This window comes from Apus apus, chromosome 4 (assembly GCF_020740795.1).
Source record: "Apus apus isolate bApuApu2 chromosome 4, bApuApu2.pri.cur, whole genome shotgun sequence".
NCBI lineage: Eukaryota > Metazoa > Chordata > Aves > Apodiformes > Apodidae > Apus > Apus apus.
In genome coordinates this window covers 77,891,370-77,908,228 of record NC_067285.1, presented here as the reverse complement: position 1 = coordinate 77,908,228, position 16,859 = coordinate 77,891,370, and the positions used below count along the sequence as shown (strand labels likewise).

The 16,859-nt window shown below is 38.9% G+C and overlaps 1 long non-coding RNA gene across 1 annotated transcript in view; it reads left to right on the top strand.

The window, feature by feature from the left end:
* Positions 1-9,405: 9,405 nt before the first annotated feature.
* Positions 9,406-16,859, top strand: part of LOC127384899 (uncharacterized) — a 37,393-nt gene continuing 29,939 nt past the window's right edge. Inside the window, exon 1 of the long non-coding RNA XR_007889530.1 lies at positions 9,406-9,434. This is a non-coding gene — a long non-coding RNA (uncharacterized LOC127384899). The remainder of the gene's footprint in view (positions 9,435-16,859) is intronic.

Below are 16,859 nucleotides of genomic sequence, written 5' to 3'. Positions count from 1 at the left end.
TATTACCTCTTGAGCACAGATACTATGTGGCCAAGTCACAGAATGCAAAGGCAGAGACTGGGAAAAGGAAGATCTCCCCACTGTTGGAGAAGAGCAGGTTCGAGACCATCTAAAGAACCTGAAAGTGCACAAGTCCTTGTGACCTGACAAGATCCATCCATGGCTCCTAAGGGAGCTGGCAGATGAAGTTGCAACGCTGCTTTCCATCACATTTGGAAAGTCATGGCAAAGTCTGCTGAAGTTCCCATTTACTGGAAAAGGGGAAACATAACCCCCGTTTTCAAAAAAGGAGGAAAAAAAGACCCAGGGACCTACAGGCCAGTCAGTTTCACTTCTGTGCCTGGTAAGATCATAGAGCAGATCATCCTGAAGACTCTGCTAAGGCATATGGAAAATGTGGAGGTGGTTGGTGGCAAGTAACATGGCTTCACCAAGGGCAAATCATGCCTGAAAAACTTGGTGGCCTTTTACAATGGAGTCACAGCAACAGTATGCAAGGGAAGAGCAACTGATGTCATCTATCTGGACTTGTGCAAAGTGTTCATCAATGTCTTGCATGACATCCTCATCTCAAAACTGGAAGGATATGGATTTGATGGATGGACCACTTGCTGGATAAGGAATTGGCATGATAGTCACACTCAGAGACCAGTGAACAATGGCTCAATGTCCAGATGGAGACCAGTGACAAGTGGTGTTCCTCAGGGGTTGGTACTGGGACCAGTGCTATTTAACATCTTTGTCAGCTACATGAGCAGCAGGATCGAGTACATCCTCAGCAAGTTTGCCAACGACACCAAGCTGTGTGGTGTGGTTGACATGCTGGAGGGAAAGGATGCCATCCAGAGGGACCTTGACAGGCTTGAGAGGTGGGCCCATGCCAACCTCATGAAGTTCAACAGGGCCAAGTGCAAGGTCCTGCACCAGGGTTGGGGTAATCCCAAGGACAAATACAGGCTGAGCAGAGAATGGATTGAGAACAGCCTTGAGGAGAAGGACCTGTGGGTGCTGGTCAATGAAAAGCTCAACGTGAACTGGCAATGTGCACTTGCATCCCAGAAAGCCAACCGTGTCCTTGGCTGTATCAAAAGAAGCATGGCCTGCAGGTCAAGGGAGGTAATTCTCCTTCTCTACTCCACACTTGTGAGACCTTACCTGGAGTACTGGTTCCAATTATGGAGCCCTCAACACAGGAAGGACACAGAGCTTTTGTACTGAGTCCAGAGGAGGGCTATGAAGGTGATCTGAGGGCTGGAGCACCTCTCCTATGAAGACAGGCAGGGAGAGTTGGGGCTACTCAGCCTGGAGAAGAGAGGGCTCCTAGGACACATTATAGTGGCCTTCCAGTACCTGAAGGGGGCCTATAGAAAAGCTGGGGAGGGACTTTTTACAAGGGCTGTAGTGACAGGACAAGGGGTAATTATTTTAAGTTGGAAGAAAGTAGATTTAGGTTAGGCATTAGGAAGAAATTTTAGTGTAAGGGTAGTGAGACACTGGAACAAGTTACCCAGGAGCTTGTGGGTGTCCCCTCCCTGGAAGTGTTCCAGGGCAAGTTGGATGGGGCTTTGAGCAACCTGGTCTAGTGGAAGGTTCCCTGCACATGCAGGGGGGTTGGAACTAGGCAATCTTAAAGGCCCCTTCCAACCCAAACCATTTTGTGATTCTATAATTTACACAGAACACACCTATAGACATTTTAATATATCAGAGGATACATAGCTTTCCATTTGAGATCCAGCAGAGATGAAATATGTGTTGCAAGGGTGTAACACACTTGAATATAAGTCTCCAAAAATCCACAAAATGATAGGATACGTACAGCTTTTCGTATACATTTTCCTGTTCCACATCTATAACAGTGTGAAAGTCAGTACCGAATACTGCTAATAGTATGACCCTCAAAGCTTTAATCTCATTCACTATTATATTATTTGCCTAATAACTATTGCAGGCTGTAGTTATGTTGCCTGCAGTAAACCAAAAACCACATAAAGTTTAGTGAGACTTTGTATAGTATGTAGCCTTGGTCCTATACTTCCATCAAGAGAAAGCATGATAAAAATAGCAATAGCAATTGAGAGACCACTGATTAGAAGAGTCTGGTTTTGTGTAATTGACACAGAAAATTAAATAATTAAACAATGAATAAGATTTAATTTCTTGTATAAAATTATGATACTGAACTTTTCCTGACCTGTTTTGATTGCAAGCAATCTAAGAAAAGGATAAAAGAAGGAATTTAGTGTTTGCTTGTAAAATCACTGGAAACAGAAACCTGAGCCAGCTAAAGTCTTCCAGTAAAAAAATTTCCTCACCCACACATTGCTACTGTTTAATTGTTTATTACCTTTGAAAAGGTAGTCCCAATAGTAACATTAAAATCTGGTTCTAAGCCAACCAATGCACACAAGGTAAAGCTGGAAAAGATCCAGTTCATTTACAGCATCACGTTTTGCAGTGTCAAAGCAGCAAGTGTTTTCTTTAGGTACAAAGACATCATAATATCTTGTTAAAATTAAATGTTGAAAATATAAACAGAGATTGTCTTTTTTCTTTTTTTCTTTTCTTTTTTTTTTTTTTTTTTAATAATGTTTAAGGTCATCATAGTGGAAACATCTTGCAATATATGGATAAAACTAAACAGACACAGTAATATTATTCTGGGAAACCTAACTCTTACCTTCAAGAGCCTGTGTCCATCCTGGCAAGCCAGTTGAGAAGTTCAGCTGCTTAAACTTCAGTAACCAAATTTAAAGAAAAACTTCCAAGAAAATAAGTCAGCAATGCAAAGCAGGTGTGGGGAAACTTCAGCTTTCACATAAAGAGCAATTTTCACAGGAAATGTAGGCTGTTTGACTGCCAATTCTATTTATGGCATCTTCAGGTTTCACCCTCCTCCATTTGTTATAGAAGTACCCAGAGCAGTATTTGGATGCTCAAATCAACTCCATGCCTTATTAGAATGTTGTAAAGGAGTCTCCTAGGAGACAGCTGTGACATTTCTCTCAGCTCTTGATCTCATAAATCTAGTTACAAACAGAGATGATGTTCACTGCTTCTGGTAACAATTTCTTCCCCAGAATACTAGTATCACCACCTGCATCATTTTCACTACAGTGCATCAGAGCATGGTGGCTTGTACTCTGTATGCAGAAAGCAACCTGTTCTTTGAATATCCATTTTGCTACCAAGTTCAACAATGTGTTAAGGAGTTCTCCATGTAACATTATGTTCTACAGTGTATTTAATTCAACATACATTCTGGCACATGTACCAGCTATGGCTTCAGTTATTCACATGGAGCTGCTCTATCCAGTTCTTCACTCTTCCCCACCTCCCTAGAGTAAATCCCAACACAATAACAAAACAAATGCACAATCAATCCACAACACCTTTTCCCTGAGTTGTTGGCTGGTGCATTCCTGGGAGGGCACAGTACCATCCCCCAAAGGTGACCATGACAAGTTTGGCCAGAGCAACTTGCCCAAATTCCAAGAGTAGAGCACAAAACCAGCATGTCCAAGTCTACAAAAAGCCACTCTCTACCCTGCAGCAGTGATCACCACTTGCATCTCATCCAGTGCCATGTGGGTCCGTGGCAAGCAATGTCTCCTATGTAGTCTCTGTGTCTCTAAAAAGTTATTACACATTCCTACGACAAGCGATGGGTCTATTATTATTTTATATCTAAAATTTCCCTTTTCTCTGCTTTATTAGCCTGTCACCTAGATTGCAGCCTGTGAAGGGAAAGAAAACATTCTTTTATATGAAGGCTAGCACAATTTTCTAATAATTACTAAATTACAAGGCAATGTTACATGTATTTTTAGGCTACATTATATTGTGTGAAAGAACTTTAATCTCTTCTTAATGGCATTACTAGAAACATAGTGGTACATGAAACTGAATGCAAATAGCTACAATTTTTAAAACCATATTGTTTTTAACCATGTCTTTCTGAATGATCTCGGACTGCTCTCCATATTGATGTATGGATAACACAGTTTAGCTGCTAAAGCCACAGACGAAACTGCTATACCACAAAGTGGATTAGCACAGGTTTTTATTTCCTGGCAGAGTGTGTTTGTTATGAAGTCTCCAATAAAATATTGTCTTTCACAATACTGTTTGAATGTGTGCTGCACGAGGCCAAGGATTTGCCCACTGCTGGAGCAGAATCCTGACGATCTTGCTTTCTTTCCTATCTTGCATATGCATAGAGGTGGAGGCTAATTTGGCCAGCAATTATTGGGTTTTATAGCTTCCTTCAGCACACCAGCAAATAATTCAGAGCAAAAAAAACCCCATAAAATTTCAGCTTTTGTTACAAGAATCCAATTTCCCTGTCTACAGGTACTAGAGAAAAAATAATCAGATTTCATACTACTGCAGTGTCATGCAGAGTGTGCCGTATCAGAATACAAACCCGTGAAAAGCAAGAAGACCAAAATGAACAACTTTCTTTGGATTTAAAGTGTAAAACCACTGTACTTTGTACACCCCAAGTAAACAAAGCACTGAAACAGAGTGCTTCAAGCATGTAGTGTTGCAGGTGAGGTGACATGCTCAAAGGTCAATGCATGAAGTGCTCCTGCATTTAGTTGGGTGAAGCCTGGGAGTTTGCTACACATATGGTAACAACCACAAAAGATGCTTTGAAATTGTGCTGAATTGTTTTATTTATGTATTTATACAGAGTTCCCTATATTTTCTTGCTTTTATTTGAACAATACACTGCTTTCTTATCTATGTGTAGCATGAACCAAAAATGCTGAACAGAGGATGAAATGGCAGAACTGAGTACTGAGACATGGAAAAATACAGTCTAATGCTTAGTTCTGCAAGATTTTTCAGTCCAATTTGATCCACAAAGCAACCAATGTCAGCAGTTTAGGAGGCCCAGAGTGCAATTCAAGTAATTGAAGCTACACATGAGCTTCAGGGTAATTGTGGTCTAAGGGCAAATACAATTTTCTGACACTGCATCTCTTGTGTAGAAGTTGTGTTTAACATCCTCACTTCCTTTAGGATGCAATGTGTCTTTGAAAACAGAGGAAAGTCTGTTTATTTATGTCACTGTAAATAATCTCACCCATTTCCTTAATTGTAATTTAATGGTGAATCATATTTTGGTATTAAATTCAAGCATTCTCTGCAAGGGAAGAAGAGCGGAGTACAGAAGAATTAATAGAGAGTGCCAAGCTGGAGGAAAACAATTTCAAATTATCTTTCTAGCTTAACTTAGAAAATCAAAAACATAGCTTGTGTCTGGATATCCTTAACACTATTAAGCAAAGATAGAAAAATTCCAAACAAAACCACGGGATATTAGAGACAGACTTTCCGAGATGCTTCCAAAGATGCATTTGCTAAGCTTGTACACACACTTCTTACCCAAAAGCTGTCATGTTCACACAGATCATGACAGTGCACACTCTACACATAGCAGAAAGTAATTTTTCATTTAAATCAACTAATGCACAAGCTAGAGCTCTGAAATGGCACGTTGGTGCATTTTTTTTTTCCTTTACAATAGAAAACATATAATTGAACCAGAAATAAGCTATAGAATTTTGTAATTAGTGCTTTTTACTTTTAATTACTAAAATTAATATATAGTTATTGCATCTTGTCTGGGTATGTCTCACAGAATAAAGAAATAATAGAGTTAAATGTTGGCCAGGGAAGTCAAATAGACTTCTCCAGTCTCATTAAAGTCAGGAGCAGTTCACCCATAGTCTTGATGCGGAAGAAGTAGTGTTCTGGAATAAGTATGCTGCACAGGATGACACAGAAACAGGATATCAAAAAAGATAAAAAGAAATTAAATCCTGAGTATGCTATTTTATAAAACAGCTCATAATGTTATTTATCTGTTTTGTTCATAAATGTAGAGCTTATTTTCAGAATTTGCAACATAAATTAGAATTATGGTTGAAGAGCTGTTAAGAAAGGAATCACCCTGAAATCACATGAGGGAGCAGACACAAAATTTGCTCCATCTACTTGCTTGTGTGGGGTCTTGGTTACTTTTCAGTAAATACATATTTTGGCAAATTGATCAAATAAATATTTATTTCCTGTAAACAGAAATTTATCTCTGGTTAAGACACTCTGTCCCCCTTTTTTTTGTTCTCCTTTAAAATCCTTTTTATTTGCCAAGATTAGGACTGGATTTAGTCCAGCCTTATGAGAATGCTTTAATGTTACTTATATTTGCAGGCAGTAATCACAAAAGATTTTCTGAACCCTTACCCACTGATCCCTAAGAAGTCTCAAGAGCAGCTTTTCCATGAGAGAGTCCAGTCGGCTGTACTTGCAGACCACTTTCTAATGTTTTTTAACCTTGTGTCATTTGGACTTCCCTCTCCAAACAGATACATTTCAATAAGTGGCTCATTAGCATTACACAGGAGAAGAATCCTTATTTTTTTCCTTTTAAAACCACCATATCCTTAGCTATCTATCTCTGGTGTTTGTATTGATATTACAGCCACTTCAGTAAATTGAAGCTCTTCCACAGATCTCTACTCCAAATCAGCGCCAGCCTCAATTCTTTGGCTGAAGCAAATGCCAGACATTGTTTATATAGTGGTAATCAACATGGTAAATTTAGAATATACCAGAATAAATTATGATAAATTTGCTGCCTCAGGATAAAGATAACATAAGGGTAGAGTCAGTGGTTATCTCTTAAAAAAGGGGAAATTGATGAACAGACATTTTTTTTTTCCTTCCAGGCTATCATAATAAATGTTTTTTTCCCCTCTGGAATTTGTAGAAAAAGAAGATGGGACATGTGGATCTCATGAACTCTGATGCTAAATACAGCTACAACTTTTGAAAGACTGTCTTCCCTATATTTCAAGTTGAACTCCATGTTCGTTCCTTAGTATTAAGTGATGTTTTCTTTCGTTTTTTCCCTTTGCCATCTCTGCAGAGGTCAGAAAGTAAACTGTGTGCCATCAGAGAGCAAGGCAGTACAGTACCCAAGGGGCCTCATAGCACTGATGCCTTTTTTCCCCCCACTTCAGCAGCATGAGTTGCTGTTCCCAGAAGGGGTTTCAGAATCATCAACTAGTGGAAAATAAATGGTGGTGTTGCTTTGGGGGGTTTTGGTGGATTTAAAAATTTGTGTTAGTTGCTTTGGCTTTTTGGTTTTGTGATTTAAAAAAAAAAAATCAAGAATATTTATTAAAAAATCTTTTCCTTGAGCCTGGGATTGCACTTCATTTTTGTTCTCAAACAATATTTGAGAACATTTTTTAGGAAAGTTAATTTACCTGGAGAATGAGTTTCCAGAAAATGCGCATTCTAAATGCAAACCATCTTTAAACTAGACTGACATTTCTCTCTCTCCATCAAACACTTGTGCTGTGGACCTGAACTGGACCCAGGCATTTTGCTGTGTGAAGAGGCATAACTCCTGAATTTGCCTTCTAAAATCTGTGGGAGGAAAATGACATGCTTTCACCCAACGTGCCAGTTTGGCAAAAGTTCTGAGGAATGAAGAAAATTAGGATCTTACTGAATTCTAATCCACCTCTGAAGCATGGCAGTCCTCCATAATAGATATTACCCATCTCTATCAGGACATTTTTGCAAGTAAAATACTGCAGGTAGAATCCACACACAGTGAGTGTGCAGTCAGCCCTTTATTAAACTAACAGGCAGGATTGCATTTCTTCTATTTCATTTTCCACATCTGCCTTTCAACTCCACCAAACTTTAAGTATGTGTTTAAGTAAAACAGGCTTTAATAGGATTTAAACACATGCTGTGCCTCACTGAAGAGGAAAGGGATTACTCATGTGCCCACCCACTTAAATTATGCGTTTTGCTGAATTGGAGACTTTATGTGCTACTACGTTAGTACTGAGAGAAGAAGTGAAGGTAGGACCCTGAAGCCTGATAACACTTTCTGTCATGCCTCTGAGTCATGGCAAGTCAGCACATCTTCATCTTCCTCTTGATACATCATGGGAGCAGAGAAAATCCCAAATGGAGCAGACGCATCCAGGCCAGGGAGGTACCCATCGGCCAAGGCACTTGTAAATGTGCTAAACCCAAAAGAAATGCACTAAAACTGTGCTGCCCACAGCAACCTGGGAGATAAACTTCACACTGTGAGCTGGTAAGACAAACATCTCAGAAACTGCTTTCACTAAAGATTTTACACCTCCAGAATGATAGCAGGTAAGTGAAATTCCACTACCATGTCGGGTTTTGTTAAATCAAGTCCTCTTAAAAAAAAAAATAAAATCTTTGCCAGCACTCATTGTGATACTGGTTACAGTACCAGGAGGTTTCTCGTGAAGACCTGAATGGGACCCCACCATTTTGCTGTGTAGAGAGACATACATAACTCCTGAACTTGCCTCATTTCATCCTGAAAGGCTGCAGTGGTAAGCATCTATATCCCTGCTAACCCAGACACTCAGAAAAAAACATTGTTTTTTGGCTGTTAGAGAGCAACTAGAAGCACTTTTCTGTACCTTGACTGTTTCAGTCTTTTCCCACATGCCTCATTCTCTTTTTTTTCTCACTCACTGCAGCCATATAAACGCCATAACATTTCAGAAAGATATTTACAGTCTCAGGCATCCAAGTGACCACTACTTCCTTGTGACCTTCTCACCCTATCAATTAGCTGCGGAGTTTTTCTTGTTATGTCCTTGCAGAAATTCTTCTTCAGCTTCTCTAGCTTAAACCTGGCCACTCCAATACTTGCAGTGGGAAAGTTTACATTTGTTTGGAGTGCACTGTGGGAGCAGTATACCAGTAACCTGGCACAAGTGTCCAACCCTGTAAATGACAGCTTAACCTGGCAGCACAGAATACTTGGGAAACTTAACACATTACTGAGCTGTAAAAATTACTTCAAATTTCCATCAACTCCTGCTTTTAACCAGACAAACTATGCAGTTGGCTGCTAACTAAAGTTAAGGGATGTGTACTTTTCATCACACTGAAACACAACAGATTAGTTTAAACATCCAGCCTGATAGTGGGGTTTTCTTGTGTTATTTGAGAAAGAAGCCTTACATTTGGAAGCTGTGTTTCCCGTTAAAATATTTTAAACCCTTCCCCAGCATTTAAATTCACTGAGCAAAATAAAACAATACACAGTCTGGAGTATGGTATAGATAAACCACTTTAGTGTTCTTTGAAGATGGTTATTGCATTAGCATAGGCAGGGTATTCAGCTGAAAAATTCATCTAAAGTCAAATGTTTGTGTCTACACCTAGCACACTTCTGCACATGTCTCTAAACAGCTATATTGATGGTATTTAAAATTGACATTGTGAGCTACTGCTGTTTCTTACAGGCTTTACTTTCCATCAGGAGTCACTGGAGATACTGTTTTTCCCAGGGACATCAGCTGAGCTCCTGTCCTGTGGTTGTCAAGCAAGCATGGAAGTAGAATGGGCAGGTAGCCTTGATCTACTCCCCATAGCTTACTGTCTCTTCCATCAGCTGTGTTCATTTTTCAGGGTGAAATCATTGTAACTGTTCATTCTGCAATTAGAAGTTTCATTGTGAATAAGCCCCACTCAGTTTGAAGGATGACCATTCACATTGTTTTCCTGTTTTATTTTACTGCTTGAAACGTGGCAGTGACTCAAAGTCTGAACTCAGCTTGGGGCTGCCTCATCCTAACTGAGGTAGATCCTTGTGTGAAAAGGCAGACAGAGAACTTGCAGTCTTTCAGGGGGATGTGCAGAGTACAAAAGCCAGGTAAGTGCTTTGCTCTTCCTAAATAGCCTCCATAAATAAGCACAAGACAGGAAAAAGAAGTGCTGCTGTGGAACCTGTTTTTTTATAGGTGGAAAACTGAGGCAGAAGACTATTTTTTAAATATCTCTTAGAGCACTTTAATAACTTTGAAAATCTGAGCCTAAATGAACTGGTCAAGCTTAAGCAGGCAGGCTGTGACCAAATGGGAAAATTAATGTATGTTTCCAAGTCATAACATACTGTTAGGCTCCTAGCAGTCCTCTATTTCCCAACCAATTTGAGCAATAAAAATATTCAGAGAAGCCTCTGATTGCAGGAAGTCCGAGTTCTTGTGATTCTGAAAAGACATACCAAACCTAAGGAAGTCATTCTCCAGGAAAGAGAGAGTTAACTCCATACACAGTACGGACAGAGTACATATCAAAGCTTTCACACTTTTTTCCATTCTGTAGTTTGCTCCATGCTTTAAAAATGTATTTAAACTGAATGACCATGTATGCAAAGGAAAACTTTACAAGCAGATAAGTCTTCTAGAGCTGAATGTCTGCCAAGACAAAACTGTGTGGTTTATTTTAAAAGGAGGAGTGGTTATCACTCAGAACACACCATTTCTGTTTGAGCAGTGGAGGCAAAATTAATGCTTACAATTTATACTTGTCATTAAAATAGAACTTTTGAGAAAGAAAATCTAATTTTTTAACCTATACTGAAACAAACAAACAAAGAAAAGCAACTTATATAGAGGAAAGTTTTTTAATTCAAGGAGAAGGATATTTTGAAAGACTGTTTAATAGAGAAATGAAACTCTGATACAAGGAGCTTTTATGTGCAGGTGTTACGTATTATAATCTGTATTACAGTACTGTATTGTCCACATGAGACCAGGTACAAAGAAGAACTTCTGGACTTTATTCAAGTTTGTGGGCTTAATTCTAATTTTATTTACAGCAAGTCTTACCTCCATAGACATTTGTACCTCCACTGGCTTCCATGAACCCTCATATTTTGGCATAAGTAAGAGGTATTGAGATGCTCACTCATTTCTATTTCAGTTCTTGGTTGTGAGTGGGCAAGGACAGAAGCTCAGAAAATTTATTTATATCTACCGCTACCAAGAAATAGTAATGAGAACTAAGAACCTCATATTTCTTACCATTAATCTCCACATACGTTTCCAAGATGAACATGAACTTCTCATTTTTTTGTGTAAGAGTAGAAGCAGGTTTTGCTTAAAAGTGGCATAAAAATGGATCAATTTAACAGAAATCAGAGAGAACTACAAAAAATCAAAACTTGGAAAAGACAGAATCATGTAAAACCCAGATAATGTGCTTTGAGCAACAACAACAATGCAAGCACATTTGTGTAGCTTCTCCTTCTCTAAGTAGTGTTTGTTACTAAGTTACTATAAGTTACTATATTTATGCCAAGTGGGGAGATCCTGGTAACTCAAAGAATTTGTTTACTCCATATAATAAGGAAACTTCACTTCATGCCTTTCTTCCTTATGTGTCTCAAACATTAAACAATTTGCATCACTGCCTCACTTGTCAGTAAACAAACTAATTTGCTCCAGATAACTGAAAATCTTTGGAGAACTCGAGCTAATGCACAGGAAATGGGAGGGAGGGCGCAGCCACTAGGTGGCAATAGAAACCCCTCAAATAAACTGCCATTACACACACTATTTATGCTATTCAGTAGCTATCAATTTCAGCTAAGAAAGTGTTGGATCAAAAAGAAGGAAAAAAATTTCTCATTGGTGATTAAATCTCCAAAGTTTTCAGTACAATTTTTTGTACAGTCAATAGGAAACCACTGATTTAGCATTGTATAAAGTTAACTTCTCTTATTTTTTTCACCCAAGATCTTTATTTAACTTGAAATTATTTTCTATTATTATTTCAGCATTATTGGAACATATTGTGGTAATTTCTGGTGTGTTTAATAAATCTAGCACTCTGCCATCACTACAGAAGTCAGATGGTTGAAATTATTACTGTTCTGAGTTTGGAAAGCATTAGCATATTTTAAAAAACTACTGCTGACTTAGCTTCTGATTGTGTTACACATTTTTGTTCTCCAGTTCTAAAATCTTGGTGACGTTTACAGAGGACTTAATAAGAAAATTTATATTCAAATTAGATCTTAAGTTACACATCCAAAAATATCTTAAATTAAGAGGTATTTTTTTCAAATTTAGCACAGGTATTTATATGCCGGGAAGTTCCTTATCTGTATATTTGCAACTTGCCACTATGCTGTAAATTTCACACTGTTCTTTTTCACAGCTTGTGAGTAACCAAAAGTAAAAATCACAACTTAACACACATACACATTGCTACAGAGTTAAGATTGTAGAGTTCAGATTGCATGAAGTTATGAGCATATATATTTGGGTTTCTATTTTCAAACCATGCATTTTTCAGCTTCAACATCTCTTTAATGGTGGTCTTGTATATAATATTTTTTGCTTGGTTTTGTTTGGACACCAAAACTTCCTGCAGTCAACTTCAACTTCTGAACATTGAGACTTTTACCCCCAGGCACCAGGTCTCCCCAAGTGCAGCTTTTGATTTGATAACAGCAACTGGTGCGAGTGATCTAGCCTACTTTTTTTTCCCCCACCCTGATTCAAGTGGTAGGGAGGCCTTCTGTGTATGCAGTGCCACAGGACAGTCCAGGAGGAAAGAAATTCAGAGGAGGCTGATCTGATTTCTTCTCCACATCTTCTTCTCCAACTCACTCATTCTCTCTGCTCGATCTCCCTCCGCTTGGCAGCAATGCAATCTTGAGTTTCCATTACCATCTTAATGCCCCAGGATGCCAGCTTTTCTCCAGGGGACTGCCATACAAGGAAGAGAAAGAATAATGAAACTGAAACTGAACATTAATTAAATTTTAAAGGAAAAAAGCGGAGAAGAACCTGTTCTTTTCGTACTCTGCATCTGTGCAGTTTTTGTAAAAAAATCTTAACAGAGAGCAAATTATCAGCAAAAAATGAAAAACAAAGGAAAAACTAAGCCTGCCAGGAGACATTCTCATAATTTGTTAGAGAGAAAGTTCATCGGAACAGAAATCCAAACACCCCGGTATGGAAAAATTTTGTGACAAATTCAGACACCAATTGTACCCAAATTTCACACATTAACTTTGTCTCTAAAAGGGGGTAAAGGAGAATAAATTAACAACTTATAAAAAAATTGAGTCCAAAGCTGGATTTTGAAAGCTCAGCCTGTTTTCTGTTTACATCATGTACTTGCCACAGAAATCTATCTTTTTCATTAACACTTTTCCCCACAGCTTTGAAATATTGACAAGCAATATTAAATTCTTAATAAAAAGAAATTTCATCACAGGCATGCACATGAACACTGACTGACATCTGCAGACTTTCCCTCAAAAATGTAACTAAAAATACATTTACAGAAAATCTGGTTTAAAATTTGAAGCCATGATTTTCCTATCTGCAAGGCACACAGGGTCACACAATTCATTTTAGTGAGGATTCTGAGGTGACATAATCACATAAGTTATAAATCTACTGACTGAGAACAAGACACTTGTCTTTACTTAAATAATAAAAAACTATAAGAGGATGTAGTAAACACAACTATAATATTTCAATCTCAAATAAAATCTGAAATGTTCAGGTTGTAACTCTTTTTTCTAGTATTTCTCTGTGTTCAGCATTAATCAACACACAGCATCCATGGATGGCTGTACTAATCAAGGCAAAAATTATTCAGCTAGGTTATGATACAAATGATGAATAGAGTAAGAAATAAAGCAAAGAGAAGGGATATTGTTTTAGTGCTAGGTTATCTGGAGAATGAGCAGCAAAAACCCACAAGATATAAAGATGGAGATGAAACAAATATTTTCTCAGATTTGCATCAATCAGTTTAAAAATACACATATTTGACAAGGAGATGAAAAGCCACACAGGAAGCTCTTATAGACTAGAGCTCGTTTAAGTCTTCAAGGAGGCTTGTAAATCCACTGAAAGTGTCACATATCAACAGGCTTTGTTTAGCCCATGCACCTCTCCTCTGTGTGGTAGCACATGGTAACAGGCCCTAAGGAAAGACAGGTTTTGGTTGTTAAACTGATGTATTCTAAGATAGTGTTAGAAGTCTGTTACAATTACACCAGATTCACACAAGTCATAATATCTTTGTACAACTCAAAGAAAAGAGCAAGATAATGCCAACTTTTTGTACTATCACCTCTTTTCAAAATGTTTCTTTGTAGAGCCCAGTGTCCCATTTGTTTCATTCACTTTTTTCTCTACTAGAACTCCGGGAGAAATTGGAGTAAAGGGAAATAAACTCAAGTAATTCTTCATGTCTCATATTTAACCATGGCCCCAGGAGGGTCTCACTGATGCTCAGACCTGACAGCAAGAGGCAGTGGCAGGAAAAAGGGCAAGAAATATAGAAGCAGAAGGAACAGCTGGTCTCCAGCTAGCATGCAAAGATGTTCCACTTGTGTAGGAATTGGAGTGATGTAAAGTGAGGAACCACCTTTCTTCTACAGGTAGGGATGGTGACCAAGTACTTGGAGAGTCCCAGCTAAATAAGTTTCTGTCACAGGAAAATTCTGAAGTGTTTATAGATCTGGCACATCTTCAACATATGATGTTTTCAATTTTTAACCAGGTTAAGGCATTTTCTGCTAGTCCAATGGGTGAGGAGCTTTAAAAGTTGTAGGAGACTTCAATGCTTGTCTCTTTTCTGAAGCAGAAAAAATACAAACAACATTTTGCTAAAGGAAAAGAGCCCACAGTAGGTAGGGTAGAGAGTGATACTAAAGTCTGAGCTCTGACCAGCTCAATGGAGAATGAAGAGCTCTGGTCTCTGTTGGAGCAGCAAAGCTCCAGTGTATTGATTTTGATTCCTCAAGCTAAGGCAGCTTCAGAGATCACCACCTCACCCACCCACCCACTTCTCTGCTTGGAAGTAAACCTTTCTCAAAGCAGAGCCCACCTCCTCAACTACTGCAACTCACAGACCATTGTGTTAATTAAAGGTAAAATCAATCTGATAACCAACCCCAGCACACACCTGCAGAGCTTGTCTGGCACCACCCTGAATTTCATATAAACCCCTTATGTACACTTTTCTTCCAAATGGGAAAGCTCAAATTCTGAGACCTCTCCTGTTAAGAAGGTTTGAAAGGTTTTGGTTTCTTCCCATTGAAGTCGGACAGTTGTGACAAGGTGGAATCATACCCACGAAGGAGGTGGTGTCATGACCTGAGTGGGGCAACCCAGGGAGATTCAGGTTGGACTCCCTTGCTTTCTAAGCTCCTTCTCAGAGAGGAGCCCAGGTGCAGCTGGATCCAACCTTAGTATCAGATCTGGCCCTTCCAGGAAGAGTGATTAAAATATCACAGTCCAAGGAAATGCTCGACTGTCCAATACCCTTTGATCAGACTAAGGTGAAACTTAAGGTCTGTATTTGAATATTAGTTTTACTTAAGGCTATAGAATTAATACGGATACTTAAATTACTATCTTAGGCTGCACGATCATAAAGGCTGACAATTAGATCACAAGAGTACAATACATACATGTTTAAGCTGCACAACCTGAGAAAAAATCATGGTTAGGCCTTGCTTTACTTAATGATGATATAAAGGTAGAGAGAGAGTAGGAGAAGAAAAGTTTAGAGAGATAGATAACAGAAAATCACCAATCCTGGATCTAGTGTTGGGCCAGGCAATGGGGGAGAGTTGTCAGAGAGGCTCCCGAAGCCCACCATTGCAGCCCCCTGTTTTATAGGCCTAGTTACCTTGTTTTGCAAGGATGATCAAGTGTGTTTGAGTCATAAGCCTGAGCTGCTGGAGCAGACCTCTGCCCCCTCAGCCCCTCGATCCTTATCTCAGTCGCTGTACATGCACTGAGGCTATCAGTGCAGTCTCCATCCTTTCAGGCAGGCCTTTTGGGATGCAAACAAGACTTTGTTCAGGGGCCACAATGGGGTTTCGACACCGGTTCCAGCAAGCATAGGTCCTGAGGGCTGGTCCCTCACAGGTGGGTACAGATGGGTTGCAACCAGCTCCCACAGAGCATTCTATCTATGCCACAGAACATCTAGCTGTGGTCCTCTTGCCATGCAGGCTTTTGCACCTCTTGAGGTTATCTTGGGAACGGTATCTCAGCTACTGTTAAAAGGGCTTGTTATTCACCTCTTTATACTCAGTATTTTAAAAAATTGCACATAACCTTTTATTATGTTTATTTAACAGTTTATTAATGTATTAAATCAGAAGCCTTTTCTCACCCAGAAAACATTTGGAGCATTTCTCTGTATATCTGTCCAAGCTTTTATTCTATTCTTCAGTGCTTGCCCAAATAAAGTTTAGGCTTTTTCTTGAATTAAATTACCTCCAATTCCTGCTCTTTTAATAAAATATGTTTATTTTCTGCTTTGACTTACGTGAAGAGCAATGGAATGGCAGCTTCCAAAAATTATATGAAGCTGGTTGTAAATAAAGACTATTTTCAGCTAAAAAGTTCAAGTACATTCCTCTGTTAAGTAATGCCTAACTAATACAGCTCTTTAAAGAGAAGAAATTAAAGGGCACAGTTGCAAGAGAGGAACAACTGAAGTATGTCAATGGTTTTCTGTTTTTGTTAGAGTGAGCAAGATTTGGGAATTTGTTAGAAGATCAAGTATGACAAAGAGAAAGTGCACGTGTAGGAAAAGAGACATTTAGAAATGGTTTGTGACCTGTTTTAGGTAACTTTTTAAGCCACTCACTGTGGGAGAGAAAAAAACCTAACATATACAGTATTCTTATCGTTTACTTTCCACAATGCATCCATTAGGAATGGTTCTGCATGACTGTAGGATTTCTTTGCTGAAATGTATTTTTATGGAATGTTTTGCAGGGCAGAAAACACTAAAAAACACCCTGCTCTAACACAGGTACTTTCCTTTGACCAGCTTTTCATAGTTCTGGTAGGTTTTGGCCTGATTTCCCATCACATACCAGTTTTGCATTTTGCACCTTCACAGACTTTGGTGCAGTCGGGTTTGATTTACGTCACTTAAGACCAAAGGTGGCTCCCTGGGTGAAATCCAGGCCATGTGGAATCCGGTGGCAAAGCTCC